This window comes from Peromyscus californicus, unplaced genomic scaffold (genome assembly GCF_007827085.1).
Source record: "Peromyscus californicus insignis strain IS unplaced genomic scaffold, ASM782708v3 Scaffold_9__1_contigs__length_137607984, whole genome shotgun sequence".
NCBI lineage: Eukaryota > Metazoa > Chordata > Mammalia > Rodentia > Cricetidae > Peromyscus > Peromyscus californicus.
In genome coordinates, this window is record NW_026294617.1 from 9028078 (window position 1) to 9049307 (window position 21230).

Here is a 21230-nt window from a genome sequence, read left to right on the forward strand (position 1 = left end):
TCGTCTCCCAATAGAATCCTTCAATTAAACAAGCTGGCTCTCTTTGGAGAGCTCCTTGCTTGTAGGACAGAACCAGGAGATGGGCTAAGAACACCTCACAGTGCTAGAAATTATGAAGTGTTTAAAACAGAACCTGTGGTGAGGCAGAGATGTCAGAGTGTCGCAGCAATTGATTGGGAAAGTGCTGCTTGGCTAAGAGGGAAAAATCTGAACAGCTGAGTGTGTTGAATTATAACTCAAAGACTGTAAAATAAATATCTGTAAGTCTGCATTCACATAAACACATGATGGAACAGATAAGTAAATGTGGAAAAGTAGATAAATAATTTTGAACAGAAGCATTACAAATGATTTATTCAGACACGGGATGCTTGAGATGGGGCAAAACTCACTCTTTAGATGGAGGTTGTTCACACAGACTGCTGCCTTCTAAGGAGCAGCCTGATGAGCTTGGATGGGACAAGCTTATAGGGCAAAAACCAGAAGAGAATTGCTACAAGCCAGGTGCCATGTTATGTTAACAGTGGGGACCTTTCATATGACAGGATGAAAATGGTACTTCATGTCTGTGGCCCCTCTCCCAAGTCTGTAACCCCAGAGTCATCATCACAAACCCAAGACAAATCCAACAGCGCACCTGAGCAGCCCCTTGAAATGCTAAAAGTTTCCAAAGCAAGGGCTGAGAAACTGTCCGTCAGAGGTGTCTGAGGGATGCTCCCTTTTGGGATCCCGGAACAGTAAAAGGATATTAGGGAGAAAGTGAGGAAATGTGAGTAAAATATGGACTTAATAACAACCAATGTTTGTTCGTTATTTTTGAAAAATCTCATATTACTGAAACTTCATAGTAGGAAAAATTGGTTGTGATACCATCTTTACAATAATTCTGTAAATCCAAACCTGAACTAAAACAACATTTATTTGGAAAGTCTCTAAAGATTGAGTTGAGCTTGTGAAATGCTTAGCCATAAAGGTTATTGCCACCAAGCTTTTGACCTGAGTTCAATCCCTGAAAGCCATATAAAGGCAGGAGGGACTGATTCTCCTTCACAAAGTTGTCCTCTGATCTCTACACACACACTCCGGCTCACACACACACCGAGAGAGAGAGAGAGAGAGAGAGAGAGAGAGAGAGAGAGAGAGAGAGAGAGAGAGAGAGAGAGAGAGAGAGAGAATGGATATTCTGCCCTGCTAAGCCCTTCTGTAGGTAACTTCCATACATTTTGTAAGACTCAACTCATCAGATGTTATATACTAACTTAGCCGACAGCTGGGCACCTCTGAAATCCTGCGGATATTCTATAGATAGCACTTAACTGACTGTTGAATTATTTGTGTGGCTATCCTATACTGCTGGGAGCACTCTAAATTACCACTGTATCCTCTGCTTCTACAGTCTTGTGCCTAACACACACTTCAAGTTCACCAAGTGTTACTTGAACTAAATTGTACTGAACTCTCATACTATTGGAAACTTAAACATAACATTATAGTAGATTTAAAGAACTATTTCTAAACTAAAATAACACGCTTTGTTCCAGATTCTCATTAGCATGACTGACATCATCTTTCAGTACAATCAGTAACATTATCTGTATGAATTTAGGCTTTCTGGATAAAATGTGCAGATGTTTCATCAAGGTGCTAGCTTATTTAGCTTATACACTCCAAAAATGCCAACAGCAAACATCTGGTAGGTTTTGGTAATTATTCTGCATTTCCACTTAGTGTCCTGATGCAGAAAATTGCTAACTGCTACCTGAGGAATTTGAAAGCATAAACACAGCTCTCAGAGCCCTGTATATCCCTGGGAGGAAATGTGTTGTTTTGGAGAATGGGTGGCATCAACTCTGGTAATGAATCAGAAATAGATGGTTACACAAGCATTGTTATACCAAGAGCTTTGAACTCATGTGAATAATGTATGAATGAACTACGGGTATACAAATGCTGGTGCAGGGCTGGAGAAGTGGCTCAGTGGTTAAGGGTGTATACTGTTCCTGCAAAGGATTTGCGTTCAGTTCCCAGCACCCACATTGGACAGCTCACAATCATATGCCATTCCAGCTCCGAGGATCTGATCCCCTATTCTGGCTTCTGTGGGCACCTGTACTCGTGTGTACATACTCTTTCACACACACACACACACACACACACACACACACACACACACACTAATCAAAAACTAAGTCTTTTAAAACCATAGGTTCTGTGTGTGAGAGGAAATGGTGAAGTGTCAGGAAACTTGACCCCCCCCAATAAAATGGCATGCATGTATGATATTGTGTAAGTGTAATTGAAATTGAACTTCCATTAAACAAATCATGTCTTTATTTTGTAGCTTCTATTAAGTTTCTAATATATAAAATGTGGAAGGAATTACTTGTTGAAGATGATCAACTTCACCAGGTACTTTTAACAATCCAAATTAGTTCCAGACACTTGAAGACACTTTAATGCTATGCTTCACATGTGTATTAGAAGCTAGAATTCAAACTTTAAGTGTTTTGATAGCGTATATTAATTACATACAACGGTGGATTTTCTTAGGACTCTTTCATCCGCATACATGATTTCAGTTGTATTCCCTCCTACTCTTCTCCTCTACTTCTACATTCTGCATCTTTTTTTGGTCTTCCATTTTCATGTGTTTTTTCGTGGCCCCATGAGTTTGATTGAGCTTATTTAAAGAAATGTGAGCAGGGGTGTTTATAGGCAAATGTGCACCTTACCGGTAGCTATACCAGTGAAAAAATGCCCCTCCCTCATCAACCATTTCCTGTGCATAAATCCTCACGGGCTGGGAAGGGGTATAATTTAATTTTTTTAATATTTATTTTTATTATTTGTGTGTGTGTGTTTGTGGAGGTGTGCACAGAGTGCAGTGTCCATGAAAGGCCAAGATGTTGGCTCCCCCAAAGCTGGAGTTACAGGCAGTTGTGAGCCACCTGATCTGGGAACTGGAAACCAAATGCTGGTCCTCTACAAGTGCAGTACACACTCTCAACTGCTGAGCTGTCTCTCCAGCCCATCAGCTCAGTATTTTTATGGTTCTCTGTTCCATGTAAAGTTTGCTTATTGTCAAGGGCACAATGGAAGGGAATAGCAGGCACCTGGGGGTTCTCACAACTAATTGGCACTAATTGAGCAGCTTAAAAAGCAGAAGGATGTTCTTTCCAGGCTGTGGAGCTCAAAGTCTGAAGTCAAAGCATAGACAAGGGTGGTCCGTGGTCTAAAGCGGCACCGTAAGAGACTATGCCTTGAGTTAAAGTGTCCACTTAGTTCGCGGAACTTGCAGGTAGACAGTGGGGGAAGAAGAGTGTGAAGTGTAGAGTCAGAACTAGAAGAAATCTTCATCTGTAGAAGATGTGTACAACAGTGAGTGAGCTGATCCATTCTGTTGGTCAACACTTGGCCAACAGAAGTCTTCTCCTACCAGGATCAATTTGATCATGAAGCATGCATAATTATAAGCACACCACACATATTTTCTTCTGATGTAAGTTGAACAGAGTTGAATTTGTTAGGATTACTGACTTTCTAACCCAGACTCATGATATTGTCAGTATTGCTAGCTTTTTACAATTAGGGCTATCTTCTAAATTCTTGTCTTTCATTTAGCATGCGCTATGTGCCAAGTGCTGTATAGGTCAGCAGAGATCCATGATGAGCACAAGCAAAACCATGGAGACCTCACAAAGCTGTCAGATGGTCTCTGTTAGAACAAGGGGCCTGCAGAGGATCCTTCACGGTGGGCCTCTGTTGATTTTCAAAAACCTACAAGTGGCCTGGCACTGGAAGACAGCAGAAACAAGAGAGCCTGGTTGTCAGCTATTCACAAAATAGATAAAACAAAGCAGAAACGGTGCTGCCCAGTGACTCTGCAGGTGCATGCTTGCCATGCAAGCCTGGTGGCTGGGACCCATGACGAAGATAAAGGACAGCAACAGCTCCTCGACATTTTCTTCTGACCTTCACGTACTCCAGGGCACCAACATGCCTGCACATCACGCACAATAATAATAGGTAAAAGTCAATTAAAAAAATCCAAGACAATTAGATCTTGAATTCCTAGAATTTGGCCCATTTTTATCTAAATGAAGTTTACATAGAAATGATCATGATGTGTATAAAGTGTGACCTGTTTCTGTATGCAAAAAATGAAGTAAGTCAGGATAATTCGTCATAAAATCCTGACACTGTTGTACTAGAGACATAATTAAATGTGAGCATTGGCCAGGAATTTGCCTCTAACCCAAAGGCCATGAGGCTATAAAGCTCTTCTTGTTATTCCACACAGGGCAACACAGAGCATGTTAGAATAAAAAGCCCAAAAGGACAGGACAACAAAGTGGTGTGTCATTTAAATAGAGAAAAGACTTCTCTTAGGTAGTAAGCAATTGCAGCTGGCATTTGCAGAATATATTTAAAAAAATAAATCTTCTTAAATTCCAGCTTGCAATGAAGGCTTAAAGAATGAATTTTAAAAATCATTGCGATCAAGAGATTTGTGAATTCTCTAAAATAGCATTCAAGCCTCAGCTGTGAGGAGGAAGCTGAGGAGGGAGCCGCTTCAAATGCAGATGGTATAAGAACGGTAAACACCTTCACTGTGACACAGGATCTGTACCCTGACAGTCAGTGGAAGAGACGTGTCCCTGACACCTTTGCTAAAGGTTGCACAGCGTGTAGTTAACAGGGCACTGAAGGGTTGGAAAGGGTCACCAGGGCTACGCAGCTTGTCCTTGCTTTATACCCACAGCTGCACACATAGAAATGACTGTGAATACGGACAGACACAAACAGAGGTGAAGACAGACAGACCCACAGACATATCAGCCTTTCTAGAAGGACTACTGCACACTTGGCCTTGTAGCTTTATGCATCAAACTTCTGAAAACACACATATACAAAAATACAGACATCAGTAAGGACATCAGCATAGACAAAGGTGCCATGCATCGTCCTCCCCTCTATCTGGAGGACATATTCCAAGACCCCAAATGGATTTCTCAAATCATGGGTGTCACTAGACCCTGCATACAAATATCCTATACTTTCTCTAATACCATGTTAAACTTTCATTTATAGATTAGACAGAGTAGCAATAACAAATATTAAGATAGAAAAAGTAACATGCTGTAGTGAAATATCTTAAGACAAAAATACCTCATATCTTAGTAATCTATGATTTTCTTCCTTATTAAATTGAGGTGTCATTTTTTTCATTTAAAGGAGGTACTTTGTGGCTTCTCTTTGGCACATCTGAATTCCCAGTACCAATACTTTTGGGGTTTAATTATTAAGTAAAATGGGATTGTTTAGCACAAGAACTGTGTTCAAGCCATGTTGACAATTTAAAAGGCTACTACAATTGACAGAAAGGTAACATATACAGCCTGGATACAATGGACAAGGGAATAAATTATGTCTTGGATGGCACAGAGTAAGATATTTTGAAATCTCATCTTACTACTCAGAATGATGTGAAATACAAAACAAGAATTACTTACTTATGCAATTTTCTCTTCATTATTTTCAGACCCTAGTTGGCTATAGGTAACAGGCTCAGAGAACAAAAGGTCTATGGTGACTAGACACACGGTTGAAAACCCATCCACACTGGAAGGACTACTGGATGCTTGGTCTGTAGTTTTGTGCATCAGACTTGAGGCACACACACACCCATACCCACGTGCTGTGTGATATGAGTAGCAAGTAAAGTGTATTGTTTTTATTCCGAGTGAGTGTGGCCAGTTTTGTTTATTCTTTGTTGCTGTTACACAGTCCCATCTTCTTCTGAACTCAAAAGACCTTGACATCAGCTATGGTCTTAAAACCTGATTTTTCCATTTTCCAGTCATGAAATCTTAGGCAATTTGCTTAATCTCCAAGCCATTAAGGTGAGTGGAATAAAACTGGTGTCCAAGGCTTCTGTGAGGATTAAATTATATAAAACATGTAAAATTTCTCTATCAGAAATTCACTGTGTGTATAACCCTAAGAGAAAGTTTTTGCCCAATTTTTCTGCTAGGAGGGATTGATCCACCATGTTCAGACAACACGACCAGCTTCATGTTTCAGCTTCACCCCAGGCACGCCCTCGGCTTTCAGAAAGGAGGTGGCTCTCAACCTCTGGGCCAGTATCTCCCGGCTGCACAGCAGCATTGGCAGCCCCACTGGCCTCTGCCCTTTCTCCATCTCATCTCTCTCCCTTGAAGTTCAGGATGTCCGTGTTTCAGCTGGTATGCGTACCCTAGAAAGTATGATGGTCTCCTGTGCAACTCACACTTCATGAGAGAGACGGCCCTCTGTCTCTCACGCTGGCTGAGCTAGCCATTGGTCCTCTTTCCAGAGAACACTGGAGAAGGTGAGAATCATGGAAACCAAGCAGTGATGGTTTCCTTTTCCTTGGGAGTCTTCAATTTATTTTTCTCTTCTCACATTTTTATCACAAGCAACAAAGAAAAACCAGACTGTACTTTCCACACTTGGCTTAGAAATCGCGGGAAGCAAGTATCCAAATTCTTTGCTTCAAGCTCTGCTTCTGTCGACCAGAGTGCAAGTCAGCCAAGTCCTGTCACTGTAACAAGGATCACTTTTCTCCAGTTCCCAAGCACAGGGCCTCGCTTCTCTGAGACTTCTCCACAGCGCCTTTAACAAGGCTATTTCTGGTAACATTCTGCTCATGGTGCACAACACACTCTCTGAAACAATAGCCGCTTTCTCTACAGCCCTCCTCGCCTCCTCCCAGGCTTTCTCCAGAGCCTCCTCGACGTGCACATTTCCACTAACAGTAGAAATTAAGGTGAGTGGACTAAAACTGGTGTCCAAGGCTCCTGTGAGGATTAAACTATATAAAACATGTAAAATTTCTCTATCAGAAATTCACTGTGGGTATAACCCTAAGAGAAAGTTTTTGCCCCGTTTTTCTGCTAGGAGGGATTGAGACACCATGTTCAGACAACACGACCAGCTTCATGTTTCTGCTTCAAAGTCTCTCCAAGGCCATTTATGCTTTTTTAATGCCAAATCTCAACTCTTCCAATGCTACCCAATTTCAAAGCAATCCTCACACATTTTGGATATTAGAGTAGAGGTCCACTTTTGGTACCGAAGTTTACTTAAATTTCGAGGGCTGTCCTAACAGTTCCATAAACAGAAAACTAGTGCTTCACAGTTCTGCATGAGGTCAAAACTGAGCTGTTGAAAGGCAGCTTCTTCTGAGGGGGTTGAGAGAAGGACTGTTCTAGGATCCCTCCTTGACTTATGGATTTCTATCCCTTTCTGGGCTTGTCACATAGTTCTCTCCCTCTATGTACACCAGTGCCCCAATTCCTTCATCTCTGTGTCACTGGGATCAAATCCAGGGGCTACTAAATGCTAGACAAGTCAGCCACTCTACTTGACCCCCAGGCCCCAGTTTCTCTTCAGTTTGATGACATTAGCAGTGTTGGATTAGGTGACTGCCCTGTGCTAGCACTGACTTAGTCTTAAATATTTCTATAATGTCCCCTGTTTCAATTAAGGCCCTATTCTAAAGTGTATGCTTTCAGGGGAGGAGGATGCAGTTTAACCCTATCACCAGCTTCATCTTGGTAGCAGTTGAGGGGGATGCAGCTTAACCCTATCACCACCTTCATCTTGGTAGCAGTTGAGGGGGATACAGTTTAACCCTATCACCACCTTCACCTTGGTAGCAGTTTCTTAAGTCAAAGTGGGCACCAAGTGATCTGTGATATTGCCAGAATGACGAGGTAGTTCTTTGGCTTTAAGGTCTAGAGGTGCCTAAAATATTTGTAGAACTGAAGCTAAAAGAAACGTGGAGGAAGTCCTTTAGTTGGATAGCAGTTCCCAAACAAGTCAGTTAGGTAGCCCAGCAGCTCTGATTTTGAATAAGCTGAGGTGGCTGGTGAGGGTAAGGATAGAAGGCATAAGGCAGGGACAGGAAGAGACCCATAACGCCACACTAGGGGAACAGCAGGAAGTGGAGTTCTGTGAAGACAGGGCACCACAGGAAAATGGATTAGTCTGACTGCTGAAGTCCCCAGAAGTCTAGAATATGGCTCTAAACTCTGAGACAGGCTCTTACTGTGGTCTCTTCCATGACCTCTATTTCCTCCCTAATTCCTTCTTGCCCTCCCCACTCCACCAAAAAACTGTTTCTGTGAGCCATACTGTCTTAGTCATGGTTCTGTTGCTGTGAAGAGACACCATGACCCAGGAGACTCTTAGAAGACATTTAAAACAGAGCTGGCTTACATTTTCAGAGGTTTAGTCCATTATCACGGTGGGAAGCATGGCGGCATGCAAGCAGACATGGTGCTGGAGAAGGAGCTGAGAGTTCTACATCCGAATCTCAGGCAGAAGGAAGAGGAAGAGAGACTGGGCCTGGCACAGGCTTTAGAAACCTCAAAGCCTGCCCCTCAGTGACACCCTTCCTCTGAGAAGAGCAAACCTACCCCAACGAGGCCACACCTATTGGAGCCTTTGGGGGCCTTTCTTAGTCAGGCCACCACACAGACCAGTCAAACTCCAGAAGCCCAGTGGAAGTAACACCTAGATAAGCCATGGCACAAAGCGGGTGTTAGCAGAACCACCCCTAGCAGCTTCGTAGGTGGATGGCTGTTTGACTTGCACACGCCTGGCCGCCTAAGCAACTTTCCTGTAGAGCAGGTGCTATATTTACCCTCTCACTGTTGAATTAAGGCCCCATCCAAACTCACTGTCTTTCGGGAATGTATCTTTTAGATGTGTGAACCTGGGTGCAGGCAATGGGGTCTCTTACATTTCAGAGCCCTCACCCTGCTCGTGACTGAGAAGGGAGGCCATCACAGAGCAACCAGCCTTTCTTCCCTCTGGGCTGCAGGAGCAAAGGTTGGAGAAGAAGCTGATGAGAGAGAAGATCCAGCTGACGGTTGCTAAGCAACCTTTGTTGGCAAAAAATGGAAAAGCAAGATTCAAGGAGCTTTTAATTGCCCAGATATCTCAGAGAATATTTATAATTCCACAGGGGTTTGTTTTCGGAACATTTCTTTTTTTATTGAAACAGTTAATCATTTATTTTAGAGATAGTTGTCATAATTACATAAAATTCCATCAATTAAAACTAATTTTAGAATGTCACTGATTGAATCCTAACTATGTGCAGAAGATACCCTAATTATTTTATTGAAACATGCACCAGAATGCAGAGTGATCACACACGCCTTCCACATCTGTTTCAGGTTATGTACCTCCTGGCAGCTGATACAGCCCTGGGAGTGGGAGGGTTGCTCCTAAGCTTCCTGCGTATATAATGATGCTCTCTGCAAGAGTGATCACTTCATAGGATCGCTCAGAACTTACCCAGCTTTGGACTGAAAATCCTGTGTCTCAGGAGCCCCTCGAAGTACGTGTTGGTCACCTCGTCTCTGATCTCAGGGTTGTACCCAAGATGGTTAGATTTGGTTTGAAATGGGTCCTGGGATGGAGGTCCTCTCTGAAGATCTCCTGAGCACAGTGGGGTATCCTGTCTGGGAGCTCCCCTCGGATTGTAAGCTAGTCTGGACTTGAGGTTTTCCCAACCTTGGAGAAATCCAAAGAGAGAAGAGCTGAGTGGAACCATTGAGCCCCTTGAGAATGAGTATGAAGCCCATCCATTTCCCCTCCATTGCTGAGTTCTCTTAATCTGTGCTACTGGTCCATATCCCAAAGCCTAATACTTGCTACACTTTTTAGGCCTCCATAGGTTCCTGTCGGTAGCACCCACGGTTTCAGAAATAACTCTCGGTGGTCTGAGATGTAGTAGATGCTGTGAGGGTGGTAGCAGCAGAGTGCTAAAGCACATGGTGATGTTCATGCTTCCTAGGGAAGGGGCCCAGTGGTAAGGATACCCATCCATGGGGCAGGTATATCCTCTCACACAGACATGGGAAGATTCTCCAAAGTCACACCAGAGGTGTGGGCAGGCACAGGAAGCTGGACAGTGGTATTCCATTGTCCCAGAGGCTCTTCCCAGTGAGCAGTTGACCTGTGTCCTGTTGTCTAGAGCACAGAATCTTTCTTAATTTAATGGTTTTTAAAAATTCATACATGAAAACTGTATCTACATCATTCTCCCCCTCCCCCTTCAATTCCTCCCTTATCCTCCACTATCAAATTCATGACCTCTTCTGTGATGCTCACTGTTTTATTCACACATGTATTCATGTGTACATGCACACACACACACATTCAGCCTACTGAGTCCGCTTAGTGTTGCTCCTGTGTATTTAGGACTGACCCCTTGGGACTGGATACCCTGTCAGGGGGCGTGTCCCTGGACACTGATTCGTCCGTCCTCAGCAGCCACTGACTACCTGTGGAAGCGCACAGAATCTTAGGTCAGAGGAACGTGTGTAGCTGCAAACTGAACACAATGTGGGAGGCTCAGACCAGAGGCCTCTCTTGTGGTTTGGTTATGAAGTATCCTCCACAAAAGGCTCATGCATTGACAATTCAGTCCCCAGCTGGTGAATCTATCATTGAGGTGGTTTGATCATGGGGCTCTGACCTGAGCAATGGGCCCATCCACTTGTGGATTCATAACATGAAGGCATCGTTGGGAGGATCTAGGGGGCAGGCCCAAGTGAGGGAAGACGGTCACTGAGCACATGCTTTGAAAGGGTCTATGTTGTCCTCAATCCCTCTCCTGCTTCTCTCCAGCTCTGCTTTCTAGATACCATGAGAACAACTTTGTTCCACTCTCCACTCTCCACCATAATGTTCCTCCTCACATCATGGCCAAAGTGATGCAGCCAGGTGGTTGGAGGACTGAGCCAGAAACAAAGCTTCTGTCCCTTAAGTTGTTTGTCTCAGGTACATTGTCACAGTGATGAGAAGCTGACTAGCCCAGCAGCCAGGATGAGTAAATAGGGTGGGAAATAAGATAGTCAGAACACAGGTAATTTAGCCTAGTGGGAAGCCTGAAAGCCTGAGCTAATGGCAGAAATGGTAAGCAAGCATGCAGGACATAGGTAGGCTATCCTGGCATTCAGCACAACATGATTCCGTGCCGTGCGATGTGACAACACAGGGGCCACGCAGGTCTAAGGTTAACAAAACCTTTCTCAAGGCTTGGCCTGCCGATTCTGTGTTAACAGTTCACACATTGCAGGAGAGGCCCTAGACAAGCGTCTCACCTGGGAGTTCTCACTGCAGTGGTTTGTGTCTGTGAGCAAATAGCCGAGAGGCTGACAGAAGGAAGGACGTGAACTTAGCAGGCCAATTTACAGCACCTTATTAGGTAAGAAAGATGTGGCAGGGAACCAAGTTGAAGCTTTTAATATATCATTAGTCAGATGGCTAAGCTATTTTATCTTTTGGTGTGCTGAGGAGGGACAAAGGTTTTGTATTTTTAACTAATGGTGAGGGAGTTATAAGTGCATTGAAAGGAACAGATGGGATATTTGGAGGTAGAAAAAGGTGGATACAACCAGAGAAAGAAGCAAAATAACAAAGCGTTCTCATTAAATTCTATTCTGGGGGAACAACTATGCCAACGTCTGGGTTGATTTGCTTACATAAACTGAAGAGTGTGGTTTATTTTTCCTTTGGTGATTCTGGGGCTCAAACTGAGGGCCATGAGCATGCTAGGCAAGCACTGTGCTGTTGGGCCAGCCCCAGGCCCAAAACGAAGTGGTTTTCAAAATGCAGACCATGATCTGTGCTCATTAATAGGAGGCAGGAGGTGCTCTAAGTCACAAAATTATTGTGAGTCAAGCAAATGTGGCATGCTCACATGCACGAATGTATATGTGTGTGTGTGTGTGTGTGTGTGAGAGAGAGAGAGAGAGAGAGAGAGAGAGAGAGAGAGAGAGAGAGAGAGAGAGAGAGAGAGAATGTGAGTGCAGATGCTCAGAGGCCAGAAGATGGCATTGGATCCCCCAGAGTTGGAGTTAGAGGTGGTTGTGAGCTGTCCAGCATGAGTGCTGGGAATCGAACCCTAGTCGTCTCTGCTCATTCTACAAGGCACTTACATGCCTGACACACGTAGGGGATCTGTGGGTCACTGAGTCTGTTTTCCCCACACCAAGCTTTATGTAAGCAGGGATTGACCAGCGTTTTCCAATTTTATCTCAGAACAGTTCCTGGCAATGTATGGAAGCTCCATATACACATGAAATAAAGACTAAGGGGAGGGGCTTCTGTGGGGCTTTATTGAGGTCTCCAGGAGTCGCTCTATTGATTTAGAGCAAGTAAGGTGTGCACTGAGCTGTGGCCTCTGACTTGTGGCCTTGTATTAAAAGGTGAGACCCTGGAAGCACTCCAGGAGCCCGCTGGCGCACAGAACACCAAATGCTTCCTGGGAACAGGGCCTTTCCTCTTTCAATAGGCGAAGAAGTACAAATACCTTGGTATGGGCAACCAAGGGCGACGCTCTTCAAATACTGAGTCATTGAGTTCATTAAGGACCCTTGCCAGATGTGATTAGCTCAGAGCAACCGACACACTATTCTTTAGGCCCTAACTCTTGCCACTCACTCCCAGCAGCAAATGGATGTTTTAGTTTGACAGCTTACTTTTTCCATCTGCTATAATTTGGACAGGAAAAAAAATTCCTTAAAAGGAGTTTTGAGATCTTAGAATAACAGGAAAACAGGTGGCCCAAAATTAGATAATAGAGAGGGTGGGCTTTTTGGAGTCAATTAATTGATTAAGTAAAACATTCCACTTGGGGTTTGGATTTGATCCATGGAACACGCAAACTTTTATAATTCCCGCTGACTACCGTAGACAATTTGCATTTTTATCTAGAGTAAATGGCCCAGTAGATGAAATCTCATCAGGCTAGTTGAGCACTACAAAATTGAATACTAATGGGTTTCTCCCACACTGTGATTTGGGACATCGGTGCTTAGGGGTAGGAGGAGCCATATTTTTGAAATGAGCAATATCTTCTCTCCAAATCCAATTGACTTCAGTGGATCTCTATCCTCAGTTCAATCAGGCTGGGAAACATTTTCCCCTGAAAAACTTATTGATAACGCTTGCAGAAGTGGGCTTCAGAGTCAGTTGTGGGTTCAAATCCAGGCTTTAATTAACCTGACCTGTTAATTAAGGGGGTTGCTGAGAACTGGGAGTGTGTGTATGAAGCTCTTAGCAAGGCTATCTGTCCCTCCGAGTGTTGTGACAGGTGCTGTGCAGGCTGCTCAGGAGAGCTGTCCTCAACAACCTGACTCAGCTGTGGATCCTGCCCGCTGAACTACTGCCTGTCCGGGTGGATCCTGCCCGCTGAACTACCGCCTGTCCAGGTGGATCCTGCCCGCTGAACTACCGCCTGTCCGGGTGGATCCTGCCCACTGAACTACCGCCTGTCCGGGTGGATCCTGCCCACTGAACTACCGCCTGTCCGGGTGGATCCTGCCCGCTGACTACCGCCTGTCCGGGTGGATCCTGCCCGCTGAACTACCACCTGTCCGGGTGGATCCTGCCCACTGAACTACCGCCTGTCGGGGTAAGACACGCCCACCTGGGCTATAGTGCTGAGTCTATGGGGGTAACCAACCACGTTCTAACTGGACCTGGGGCCTGTTCCACAGGAGGAAACTCACATCTGGTACTATAAGCCTAGATAAAGCCTGCAGCTGGGGAGGTCACAGGCCCTAGTGGGGAAGTTAATGTTGTTGTTTTGCTAACTGGACATGTTGTGCCTGTTTATTTTCTAGATATTTTTAGGCCCATAAGCTAATGCTGTTTCATCTTTTGTCAGAGAGGCTTATTCTTTTTTAATTTTACTTCTTAGATGTGTATGGGTATTTTGCCTGCATGTACATCTGTGCATCATGTGCATGCCTGGTGCCTGCAAACATCCGAAGAGGGTATTTGATCTCATGGAACTGGAGTTACATCAGACAGTTGTGAGCCACTGTATGAGTACTAAGAATTGAACCTGTGTCATCTGGGAGAGCAGCAAGTGCTCTTAACAGCTGAGCCCTCTCTGTGCCCCATAGGGGAATGGGAAGTGATCACTGCAGCGACTCAAGACTGGTCCAGAGCGGACTGCTGCAAGCTGAGCTTTACTTGGGCGGTCTGACACCTTCTCCAGGACTCATAGACCACCACAGGAAGCAAACAGTGCTGTGGAGCACTTTCTTCCTGGCGAGACTGGCCATTGCCCTGTTAAATTCTCAGCAGTGTGATTATCAGTACAAGACCTGCTCAAGGTGGAGCCCATCGATATCAGGTCACGGAGGGGATCGTGAGGCCTCACTCTTCCTTCGCCGAGGATACAAGTGTATTAGTGGCTGCTGGAGGAGGGAGAGACATGCTTTTTCAGTTGTGTAGCCACTGGTAAGGTTCCTATATTCCTGTAACTCATTAAACTCAGTAGATCACAGAAAGAAAGATGTGAAGGAGGGAAGAAAGGAGGGAGGGAGGGAGGAGGAAAAGACGGCAGTGGAAGAGACTGGAAAGAGGAGGGAGATCAACAGGATGGGAAGGGAACAAGAGAGTGTGTAAGGGGTTAAATATTATCAAAATCCATTTTTTTTAATTTTTATTTTTATTTTGCAATACAATTCAGTTCTACATATCAGCCACGGATTCCCTTGTTCTCCCCCCTCCGGCCCCCCTCACCTTCCTCCCAGCCCACCCCCCATTCCTACCTTCTCCATTTTTTATATATATGAAAACTCTCAGCAAATGCCTACCAGATATAGAACATCTGCCCCTTCTCTGCCTATTTGAATTCTGTGTGGTCTACCCATTTGCATGAGTTCCTTCCCCATTTTTTTTCTTAAACTTAAATAGCTACCTGAGAGATATTTGGCAGATGGCAGGAAAGTCATGTCCAAGATAGAGGGGTCACCTAAACAAAAGGTGAATTGAGTACCTGGCAAAGAAGGTCAATAATTTTAGAATGGCTTCAATATTTGCTATTACTTTAAAGAAATTATTCCTCCCATGGGGTCAACGAGAAGAGGCCACATTTTTATGCAAAGCCAGATTAGACGCCTGCTAAACTGAAACATTTTGCCTTGTTTCTGTCAGAGGTTTTGTTACCAGAGCTTTAAGGGTAAATCTGTGCTCTAGCAAACCCAAGAGCTAAGTTCAGCGGTCTATCCCCAACAGGCCAATTAAAGAGAGAAGTAGTAGTGAAGAGCAGGAAAGAATTATTCACTGTGGCACATTGGGAAAAGGAACAAATAAGGATGGCCAGTGGTCCACAAAACCATCTTCAGTGTCCTGAGATGAGAGGCAGATGTAGATGGGGGGCAAGAGGCACACATCCCCAAGCCATCACTGTCCAGGTGAAGTCTCTGTCTATCATTGTTGTGGTTCAGAACTGTGTTAACTATTTTCCTAAAAGGCAAATTCCTCCTCTGGCTGGCAACAGGCGTCATACTTCCCTTTCCCAACATGGTATCCCTAGGAAACTTTTAATTCTTTTGAGGACCATTATTTCAGTAGCCTGATAGTCAAAGAAGGAAGCACATGAATCATTTAGAATAGCTCTAACCTGTAGTCAGACTTTCTTTGGACCACCAGTTCCCAAATAATGACATGGAGACTTCTTATTAATTATGAGTGCTTGGCCTTAGCTTAGGCTTGCTCTCGACTAGCTCTAATAACTTAAATTAACCACTTATATTAATCTACGTTCTGACAAATGGCTCATTATATTTCCTCCATGCTGTACAACCAACCCCTCTGTGTCTGGCTGGTGAAATCCACGTGCCTCAATTCACCTCTGAGTTCCCCTCTCTGCCCAGAAGTCCCGCCTCTTCTCTCCCGCCTATCTATTGGCCATTCATCTCTTTATTAAACCAATCAGAAGGTGTCTTGGCAGAGACACACAATGTACAAAGAGATTATCCCACAACCCCACCCCTTCCAGTGCAGTTCCTCTAAGTCAGAACCGGCTGATCACCGGCTCTGTGCGTAGGATTTAGCTACAAAATCAAGGAGGAGATCAGAGGAAAACACAATGGGCACTGCCCTTCAGTGTTCCCAAGAGGCCTTTGTACACACTGTTCATCAGTGTCCTAAAACAGCTGCTCTCAATCAACCTTACAACCCTCTGTCCATCCAGCAGCCAGAGTAGCCTTCCAGAACAGTCAGATGGAGTTCATTGCCTTCCTTTAACCTTCCAATCTCTTTCTTTGTGTGACTGGCTAAGGCCTGATAGCTTTAATGTGATGAGAGCAACACTTTGTCTTCCTCTAACGTACCTGTCCTCTGCTCTCAGCTCTTTGAGCTCCATCACTGGCCTCTAAATGATTTGTTTCTTCTGCTCATCTTTTCCATCTACTCCATACTTTGTCCCTCACCAACAGGTAACGTAGTCGTGTGGGTGTCTAGTCATTATAGTAGAGAAGGGATTAGCAGATGGTAAAGGAGCTCACGCTTTAGACAAGAATAAGAAAAAGCAGTGTACTGAGAATACTACAAGAGTACCCCTGCCATGAAGGGCCCCAGGATGTGTGCTGTGGGAGTGAGGCTCCATCTGAGAGAAGTGCTTTTGCAGTTAGGGTTGTAACTCATGCCATGTGAAGGAGGATGGTCCAGATTGACTAATTCCAGTTCTGGAAGGTAACTGGGAGTGGCTGTGTGTGAAAGCAGTTGTGTAATCTGTACTGTGCAAATAGGAGCCTTCTTATATAGTGTTTAAATCCTGAGGAGGGATGGTTGTCATGTTCCCACTTCTAATATTTCCAAGGAAAGGGAAGGTGGTCTGCAAAGCTGTCTGTGAGGGAAGGCCCTTGAAGACATGTCTCCAGCCGTCTCGCCAGCCCATGAGAAACTTTCCCCTGTAGAATCTAGCGGTGCATGATCAATAGTTCAAACTTGGGGGTGTCTGTCATGACAGGAAGGAAATAGTCAATTCAATGGGCTATGAAGAGATGTTTACAGTGCTAGAGATGGGAGTCAAAGGAAATACACAAAACTGACATGCACTTGCCATACAAACAGCAAATATATTACGGGCATTTACCCAGAGAAACAAAAACTTACGTTCACACACAGAGACTGGCAGCATGCCCAGGTTCAAATCAGAAAGGGTCTCACTTCTTAGAGGGGGAAGTGGACACGAGCTCTCATCCCTAACCAAGATGCCATCTCCACAACACACTCTTTTTTGTTGTTGTTTTTCCTGAGACAGGGTTTTTCTGTGTAGTCCTGGCTATCCTGGTACTGTAGACCAGCTGGCCTTGAGCTCAGAGATCCACCTGCCTCTGCCTCCCAAGTGCTGGGCTCAGAGGTGCGCCCCACCACCACATGGCAATGCTTTTGTCCTTGTTGTTAAGTGGACACGCCTTCTCCAGGAAGGAGACCTCAGTTAGAGTGTTGAAGTCAGTAGTTCTGTTAGCTGAATAGGGAAAAGGATTATTTGAGGAAAAGGCATCTGTGGGGGATCAGCACCCTATGGAGACCACCCACTGGCAGCAATGGCAGGGAAGACAGGAACGCCTGGGAGCTCCTGGTGAATGCTGATGTCCAGGCCTCCTAAACATCTGCGTTTGAGGCAACTGTTGACGGCACTAAGGAAACATTGCCTAAGGAAAAGTACACAGGAGGTGGAGTTTTCTCTCCCTAGCAGGTACCTTGAAAGCTGGACTGGATTTTGTTAAGGAGCATGGCAGTTTCCTCTCTGAGAGGGAGGGAATGCTTATTTCCTGACAGTATGGTCTTATGATTCATGATCTAATAAGGCACATGTGGCTGAGTGGTCCTAAGAATCTGGACTTTTGCCCAAGTCCAGATTTCACTCATACTCAGCTCCATTTGTACCTTGGCTTTGGTGGACTCATTTTCATCAAGACTCTCAAGGAGGGCTCTTTCATGGTTCCCCTCTTGCCTGTTTTCTGTAAGAACAGACTGTGAAAAGTCGTAAAAAGAGACATGTGGTGGTACTCAGCAGGGAGTAAAGTCTTTTCCAGACAAGCTGCCTCCTTATTTTCCTGTTCTGTGGTGTGTTTACAGTGTGGGAGGTTGGCCAGCTTAGGTGACTCAGCGACAGAAGGACAGACCAGGGTGCTGGGAGCTCGGGAGACTGCTCAGTTACTGACTCACTGCATGGTCTGTGCTGAGGTCACCAGCCTCCCCTCCATCTCAACACCCCAGGACAGAGTAAGAAAGGGATGCTGCTGCTGCCCAGCTCCAGAAGCAGAGGCCCTGACTGAAAAAAAAAAAAGAATAAAAAGGAAAAGAAAAGAACAATACTGCTCCTAGGTAATGGTGGGGGAGAAAGTTTGTTGTAGATATGTGGGAGAGCATAGCCAGAGGCAGGAACATGTGGGAGAGTCCAGAGTGGACCCGACCCTGAGCCATGTGAGGAGAGCAGGGAAGGGAAGAGAAGGGAGCAGGTGCAGCAGCCAGGAGGCCCAAAAGAGAGCAGACCAAAGGGCCAGGTAACCAACATGGTTGAATAATATAGGGAAGAGCAGCTGGGGGAAAGGCCAGCCCAGTCCCTGGGCTGGAGAGTTCAGGGTAGGGGACAGGATATGCCAGCCAGGAAGGGCCTGTAACAGGTAGGACCTGAAGGATGCAGGGAGAACCTGACAGCCAAGCCCACTTTAATATGTTATTAAGCCATTTGTCCCAGGTTTGAAACCTAACACTTAAGAGTCCGAAGTTTCAAGTTCCAAGTGTGATAGATGTGTCTTCTATTTAGGATACAGTAGAAGGAGGGGTCCCTGGACTATTGTGGAACTATGTGCAATAGTGCAAAAAAAATATTCCAGAGTTAGGGCAGGTTTGTGGTCTAGACTTTGATACAGCCTGATTGTGAGACCCTTATCAAGTCATGTGACCTTCAACAAATCACTTGACCTCACCAGTGTGTAGTCATTTTGACTAGGATGAAGATACTTCAGAGAGACACTGTGCCCTATGGCAACCAGACTACTGAAACAGTGGAACCCAGGAATATGTGATTTCCCAGGGGTCTCCTGCTGGGAGAAAGAAAGGGTTGAAGTTTGACACCAGCTAGAGGCAGTTTGTCTTCCAAGAAAAGGTTCCTCATAGTTCTGATGATTTCAGACCAACTTGAAGGAGAGACTGGAGCTGAGACAAGGGCTGGGGTTGTGCCCAGATCGCGACCCCCAGAGAGACCACCAAAGACGAGCATGCCGGAATGCAAAAGCAAGGTTCAATTCTGGATATACAATACAAGCCTAGGAAGGGACTTGTCCAACAGATCTAATGCAGTGGAGGCTGGAGGAAGTGCCCGCCTCTCTGCAAGCTCAGTTTTTAAAGGCAAAAGCCACAAGGTTACATCATTTAGGGGTGCTAGTATGGGTACAATTCTGATTGGCTCGCTTCTAGGGGCTTTCTAGAAATCATGGCTTAATCTTACTTCTAAGGGAGTGGTTACCCACCACCATTTCTCATTGGCTGCCCTCAGGTGGGGACATTTCTGTGGTCAGTTACCCTGGAAACCAGGGAGAGGACATTCCATAGTCTGGCAGTCATTATCTCATGACTACCTTGTGACTCTGTACTTTTACACTTCCTGGTTTCTGGAATCTGAACTGACTGGTTTTAGTAACTAATGGCCTTTTCCTAAAAGGAGAAATCTTAGGCCTTAATTTTAGGGTGAAAGCATTTTGGTCTTATTTCTAAGATGGCTCATTTTGGTCTCACAAGAGGATACACTTTGAGCAGAGGCGAGTGCTATCCAAAACAGTCTTTGTGTGGTTTTACAAGTAACTAAAACAAGTCCATCTATGTTCCTAATGTTTTAAATTATAATGTATACTAAATACAATTTTATTCACTACTTTTTATTTCTCTATTCATTTGTGACTGATAGCAAGAGAGTTACATTTTTAACAACAGTTTTTAAGGCCACAGAACAACACAGAACTTAGTAGGACCATGTTGCACAGTCTCAGCACATGCAGTCATCATATAGTCCTGTAAAGCAAGGACTCAACTGTGCTGATCAAGGAGTGGTCACATTACTACATGTACTTGTCCAAACACAACAGGTTGTCCATTTAAAACTGGATACTTTTATTGGATTAAATTATATCTGGACTAAAACTATTAATATAGCTGTTACATATTGACATTGTTCATTGACTCATATTTTATACATGCTAATCCTGTAGACTTAATGTAGGGTTATTACCACCCCAAGTTTGTATATAACAGAGAGCTGGTGTGACTTACCACATAGCTACAAAGGATCAGAGCTATGCTCTATGCCCTCCCCATATGCTAGCACTTCTCATGAAAGGTTTTGATTGCCAAAATATATCCCATTTGTCAGCAGGCTGGAGAACCAGGGCCTGGCTACCACCCTCTTTCATCTGGGCTGATATGAGATGACATGGGATAATACAGTCTGTGAAAATAGACTTGAAAGTTGTAGTTGGAATGCCTAATTTCTATGTTAGAATCCATGCAAGTACATTGGCATTTCTTTTCCTATCTAGAGGTCTTAACTACAAAGCAAAATTTACACTCAATTTATAATCCCAGCACAAATAAATACAAGCCAATTTGAGATTTCCGTCACAGTACAGGTAGAGTTGAGATTTGGGCTTTGTCTTAGTTTCTTATTCTCACACCCTCACCTTTCAACAGTTACTGTGTGCCTCGTGTGGGCCAGGCACTTCTAAACATTTCTATATTCCATTTTATTTTGTCCTGACCACTTTGTGACAGACTTCTAAATGCTTGTGCATTAAGTTTCAGTCATTTACTCCACTGTCCTCTCTCACCCCTTCTCCCTCTCCTGCTGAAATGATCATTCTTCCCCAGAAGTCCCCCTCCCACTTCCACATCTCTTTTGTATGTGACCCACTACGTTTGATTAGGGTTGCTTACGTGAGCATGAGTGGGAGGTTAGTTACTGGACCACGGTCACTCTTCAGCGTCTGCACTACTTAAGAAAACGACACTCCTCTGCGAGACATGGCTCCTCACCAGTCCCTCGCTCATTTCTGATTTAGTGTTGATGGGACAAATCTTATACAGACTTGGGGCAGGTCACCACCCCTGCTGCAGATTCACAAATGCAGTGGTCCTGTCATGTCTGGATGTCTTATTGTGTGTGTGTGACATGTTCTCATCCTCCACCTGCTTCATTCTTCCTTCCCCTCTTCCGTGTTTGCTGAGCCCTGGAGGGGTGATGGAGATGTCTAGGACACAGCATTACACCATCACATTCTTACCACTTTGATCAGTTCTGAGACTCTGGTTAACCACTGCTCATAGTTATAAAAGCTTCTCTGGCAAAGAAGGACAGCAGCAATAAG

At 44.6% G+C, this 21230-nt stretch overlaps 1 long non-coding RNA gene across 1 annotated transcript; it reads right to left on the reverse strand.

The window, feature by feature from the left end:
* Positions 1-2329: 2329 nt before the first annotated feature.
* LOC128105794 (uncharacterized) lies at positions 2330-6832 on the reverse strand. The gene is made up of 2 exons (XR_008216496.1): positions 5514-6832; positions 2330-4000 (listed from the first exon to the last, which is right to left on the reverse strand). It is a non-coding gene; the product is annotated as an uncharacterized LOC128105794 (long non-coding RNA).
* Positions 6833-21230: the final 14398 nt, after the last annotated feature.